Source organism: Cricetulus griseus, chromosome 4 (assembly GCF_003668045.3).
Source record: "Cricetulus griseus strain 17A/GY chromosome 4, alternate assembly CriGri-PICRH-1.0, whole genome shotgun sequence".
Taxonomy (NCBI): Eukaryota; Metazoa; Chordata; class Mammalia; order Rodentia; family Cricetidae; genus Cricetulus; species Cricetulus griseus.
In genome coordinates, this window is record NC_048597.1 from 197,799,104 (window position 1) to 197,805,103 (window position 6,000).

A 6,000-nucleotide genomic window follows, 5' to 3' on the forward strand; every position below is an offset into this window, starting at 1 on the left:
CATAATTGCCAACATGCCCACACACCCAGCCTAGTGTCTCATCATAGAGACTTCTCTGCCTCATAAAAAGCCTCCCACAGCCTCTAGTTCCTTATCTTCTGTCATCAAGAAATCTCCCTGACCCCACCCTTGGCATTCCCTCATTCGAAGTATGTCATTCCCCAACCACCAAGTGAATGATTATTTAATATTTCCCATAAACACACAAGACTCAGTAGGATACTCCTTGCCAAAACCATCGCAAGGTCTCTGTCCTGAAGACCTCACATTCTGATGTCACTCTGGTTGTTATCAACACATTAGGACCGTAACCTCCTCTTGACTCTGTTATCCCAGGGAAAGGCATTGGTTCCAGATTGTTCACAAGGAGCTGTTTATCAGCTATTGAGTCCATGTGCATCAGAATTCAGGTTCTTCCTGGAGCAATGTGCACTAGACAGAGTTGCCCCTCCCAACAGGCTCTCAGCTCCATTTCCATCAGTGAGAGCCCCTGGGCTCAGTGAGTCATCCTTTCTAGGGGTATTAGACACAAATTTGATAAAAAGACAGTATAAGTTGCAGATAGTTTGTTTAACTCTTAATCAGAGAGTCCATAATGCCAGAGTTTCCTAGTTTCTGTCATAAAGACAGATATGCTAGTAGTATATGGAAGCCCTGTTGGATGTATAACTAGGCATTGGATAGCACTGGTGCTAATGTATACAACATGATTAGAAAGGAAAGGGGTTATTTCTTCTTATAGCTTGGAGTCAGTCCATCATCCATGAAGTCAGGGCAACAACTGGAGGCAGAAACTGATGTAGAGGCCATGAAGGAGTGTTGCTTACTGGCTTGCTCCTCATGGCTTACCCAGCCTGCTTTCTTATACTATGCAGGACTGCCAGCCCAGAGTTGGCACCACCCACAGTGAGCTGGGCCCTACCACATCAATCACCAATCAAGAAATTGCCCCACAGACTTGTCCACAGATCAGTTTGGTAGAGCATTTTCTCAGTTGAGGTTTGCTCTGCCCAAATGACACTGGCTTGTGTCAAGTCGACATAAAACTAGCCAGCACAACTAGACAACAAAAAACTTTAGTAACTCCTTCTTCAAATAGCTTGAAGATACAGGTAAGAGAGAGGCATATGCTTTCTAGCCCATTGTAGTAACAGCTTGCTCTGAGCATCATTCTTAATTTCTCAGTCTATTTCCATTTCTATAAATGGGGATCACAATACAGCCCACATGGCTCTTAGCAGAATGAAACACACCAGCAGAACTTGCTGAGTGTCAGGCAGCTAATCATCAGTTCTTCTGTAGTGGCTGATGCCATCTGTACAATCAGAGCTCTTGTTCTCTAAGCTCTTCATATAAACCTGTCACTGATGAGAACTGACCACAGGCTTGCCATAGAAGTCTTACCCTAGGATTGGTGTAGGTTCATAATTTGTTCTTCCACCTTCTTCTTTCACCAGCTTTGGCTAAGGTCTATACAATTAATCAGAAACACTCCAGTTCTAGGCGTGCCTGTGAGATATGGAAGCAGCAGATTCTTGGATGTCATGAACTGATTGAAGACACTATAATAGACCAGATATATGAATACTAGACCTAGGAGGAGTGTAACACACTAGGTCAAAAACACAGTAAATGTTATCAGGAAAATTACAGAAGAAATTTCCCCCAAAATTTAGGAAATTGATGCCTATCAAGGTGCAAGAGCATGCAGAACACCAAATACACAAGACCAAAAAGGAAACTCCTCACATCATCATAATAATAAAACACTAAATTCACAAAGTAGAGAAAGAATTTTGAAAGCTTCAAGAGAGAAAGATTATGCTACATATAAAGGAGGACCCATAAGAATAACATAGATTTTCAATGGATATTTTAAAAGCCAGCTGGTCTTAGGCAAGTGGTTCCCAACCTGTGAGTTGCAACCCCTTTTTGGGGGGTGAAAAAGTCCTTTCACAGGGGTTACCTAGGGAAATTTGTATATCATATATTTATATTATAATTCATAATAGTAGCAAAATTGCAGTTATTATGTAGCAATGAAAATAATTTTATGGTTGAGGGTCACCACACCATGGGGAACTCTATTAAGGGGTTGCCATTAGGAAGATTGAGAACTATTAGCTTAGGCTAAAATGATAGCCCACAAAACTATCAGTAATACCCAACAAAACTATCAGTAATATTTGAAGGAGAAAGAAAAGTTTTTCACTATAAAGGCAAGTTAATAGAATTCATAACCAGCAAGCCAGTCCTATAGATGTTACTGGAAAGAGTATCTTGGACTGAAGAAAGAGATAAGCATATCCAACAGGTGACAGTGTAAAAACAGTAATGTTATATCAGTGATTAAACAGAGGAAGATTAAGAAAACAAACACCACAGCATTAACAAAATAACCGACATCAATACACGCACATATATTCCAATAATGGCGATGAACATTGGATATCTCCTAACCAATCAAAAGACACTGATTAGTTGAATGGATTAAAAATCTGTGTCTATCATTTTTCTACCTCTGAAAAATATACCTTATCACCAAAGATAAATGCCACCTTAGAGTAAAATGATGAGCAAGAAAAATGAATGAGAAAACAAGTAGAAGTTTGTATTTAATATCCAACAAAATAGACTTCAATCTGGGACTAATCAAAAGAGGTAGTAAAAGTCTTTTTATACTGATCAAGGGAATAGTTCATCAAGAAGGCATTATAATCCTAAACATACATGGACCAAACATGAGTGCACTCAAATTAATTAAGCAACAAATTAGCCTCAACACATTAATTGTAGGTGTCCTCAATACCCAACTCTCACCAAAGGACAGATCATCTAGATTTTTTTAAAAATTGAGCTTAGTAATGATGCAGCCAGGTGATATCAAAGATCAAATGTACCTAGCATCTATCTACAGAACATTCTTTTCAAACACAACAAAGTGCACATTCTTCTCAAAAGTCCATAGAACCTTCACTAAAATAGACCACATATGGGACATAACACACTTCCCAACAGATACAAGAAATCGGAAATAATTCCTTGTGTCTTAGTTGACCATGATAGACTAAAAGTAGATAACAACAGCAATAGAAATAATATAAAATACGCAGAGTCATGGATATTAAGCAATACATTATACTATTAAGTGGATCACTGAAGAAATAAATGGGAGAAAATAATTTTTAGAATTAAAAGAAAATGCAGTATAATAAAAATCTGTGAGACACAATGAGGGTAGTCCTAAAAAGAAAGTTAGTAGCTCTAAGCACATACATTAAAAAAAAATCAAAGATAAAAACAACTGAATGATGAACTTTAAGGCTTTGGATAAACGATAATAATAAATATCCTAAACCAGTATGTAGGGAAAAATAACCAAGATCCAAATTAATAAAATAGAAATGAAGACAGAAACATAAAGAATCAATGGAACAAAGAGTTGGCTATTTGAAAAACTGAACAAGATTAACAAGCTCTAAGCCAAATTAACCAAAAGAAATAAAAGAAAACCCCAAATTAATGAAATTAGAGAGGTAAAGCTACTACCACAATCACCAATGGAATCCAGAGGATTAGAAGGACACATTTTCATACCTTTTGAAGTTGGAAATTCTCAAAGAACTGTATGAGCTTTCTGATGTATACGACAAATGAAAGTGAAACAAGGAAGAGACAAAACATTTAAAGAGACAAATCTCAAGCAACAATACTGAATCACTAATAGAAAGTCCCCACTCTTCTCCACCCACAAAAACATGCAGAATCTATCTGACCTCTAAAGAAAAACTGAAACCAGTGCTTCTCAAACTACCCCATAAAATAGGAAAAGAAAATGCTTCCACATCCTTTTTATAAGGCCAGCTTTATGCTGATGCCTAAACCAAATAAAGACACACACACACCCAAAAAAAAGAAAAAAAGAGAGAGAAAGAGGGGGGAAAGAGGGAGGGCAGAAAGGAAGGAAGAAAAATAAAGGAAGGAAGGAAAATTATAAGCCAATCGTTAATCTTCATAATGAAATATTTGTAAATTCATCAGTACATCAGAAAAATAATCTCTCATAATCAAGTCAGCTTCATCCAAGACAGATGAAGGGATAGTTCAACATTCAGAAATCAATAAATAAAATCTGTCACATAAATAGACCCAAGGATAGAAACCACATGATCATTTCATTAGATGCAGAAAAGGCCTTTGACAAAATCCAACTTCCCTTCATGATAAAAGTTCTGGAGAACATGGGGATATGGGGGACATAGATCAACATAATAAAGACAACAGACAGCTAGCTCACAGCTAGCATCATACTAACTGGAGAAACACTTAAGCTTTTCCACTAAAATCAGAAACAAGACAAACATGTTTTATTTTAAGAACTGTTTTGGCTTTCCAAGGTAAGAAGGGAATATGGAGAGGGTCAGCTAACAATAAAGACCTTTGAAAAGCCATATGAAAACATACTACTATAGGGGCTGGAGAGATGGCTCAGAGGTTAAGAGCACTGACTGCTCTTCCAGAGGTCCTGAGTTCAATTCCCAGCAACCACATGGTGGCTCACAACCATCTATAATGAGATCTGGTGCCCTCTTCCTGCCTGCAGGCATACATACAGGTAGAACATTGTATACATAAATAAATAAATAAATAAATAAATAAATAAATAAATAAAATCTCAAAAAAACCTTAAAAAACATACTACTATAGAAGATTTCTAAGATAGACAGATAGATAGGTGGATGGGCAGATAGACCGACAGAAAAAGTTTATATGGAGGTTACCCTACAGCCATGGGGACAGTGCCTCTCCTGATACTATAGGCTGTCAAATAAAAATGCTACCAGCAGGAAAACTACGGTAAAAATAGTGCTGTTCAGACAGGGCAGTTGCTCACAAGCTTATAACAACTGTAGCTACATGTGCAAAACCATACAAGCCTAAGCTAAACAAAATCCCTACCTGGATTGGGGAATTGATGAGTCACAAAGTTTCACTCCTAGATGGGTAGCTAGCTATTGATTGACAGTTGCTGACTGCTGGGTGAGGGAAAGTCAGTATATCCTGCAGGGATACCGCCTGAGAGGCTATCCATGCTCCATGAGATGGTTCTATTCCCATGCACATCCAGGAAGCACCCAGTGGACACAGGATTTAAAGTAAAACCACATGAAATGTGAGGAGATAGTGATGGTAGGGATAAGGAAAGAGTTGAAGGAGAGTGAATGTAGAGGTAGATTTGATCAAAACATACTATATGCACTGATGAAATTCTCAAAATAATAAAAAGGCATAGATGACTAATTTCTTGATTTGTATCATAGTCAACACCCCAGCATTCCTTGTTCCCTGTAAGGCTGTGCTTTGTCATGTTATCTGAGAGTTATACCCAAAAAGATCTTGATCTGTATTCTGTACACAGCATTTTGGGTTGTTGTACAAATTTTATGAACAACTTAGGGAGTCATGTCACTTCCAGTTGATTTTCTTAAAAATTGAGAAATAAGCAATCTTTAAAAGAAAAAAGTATGAGAGCTGAATCTGGTCTCACCTTGGTATATGGATTATTTAAGGGTTAATATCAGCCATGTGGTCTTTTTAGTGTATTTTCATTTCTAAAGTTAATTGGCTACAAAATCAATAATCAATTTTCAAAATGTTCACTGCATACCTAGGTCTTAGCATGAGAAACAGAAAAACGTTAACCTGCTGTCTGCCACTCTCATCTTCATCACCATGATTCATCAGTGGTCACACTGTCATCAGGCCTGCAGCTTGTAAGTCTGCTACCAATTGTAAACAGCAGTCTGAGAATGTATAACATCAGAAATGCACACTTTAAAACTTTAAAACATCCTTGTCTAATGACCAAGAATCAAAGTGATGAGAGAGATTTTAGATTATTCCAGGTACATAATACAAATTCTAGAAAATTTATCACAGCCTCAGAAATTCTCATCAGAAAAATCTCAAATGGCCAAAAGACATTTAAGGAAGTGTTCA

The 6,000-nt window shown here is 37.4% G+C and overlaps 1 long non-coding RNA gene across 2 annotated transcripts in view; it reads right to left on the bottom strand.

Moving 5' to 3' along the window:
• Positions 1-3,655, bottom strand: part of LOC107979695 — a 34,668-nt gene extending 31,013 nt beyond the window's left edge. The window contains exons 1-2 of one of the 2 annotated variants that reach the window (XR_004769915.1): positions 3,598-3,649; positions 1,405-1,509 (exon numbers count right to left, since the gene is read on the bottom strand). This is a non-coding gene — a long non-coding RNA (uncharacterized LOC107979695). Of the gene's footprint in view, positions 1-1,404; positions 1,510-3,597 lie in introns of both variants that reach the window. The other variant, XR_003484593.2, reaches the window with a different exon arrangement.
• Between the last annotated feature and the right edge of the window lie 2,345 nt (positions 3,656-6,000).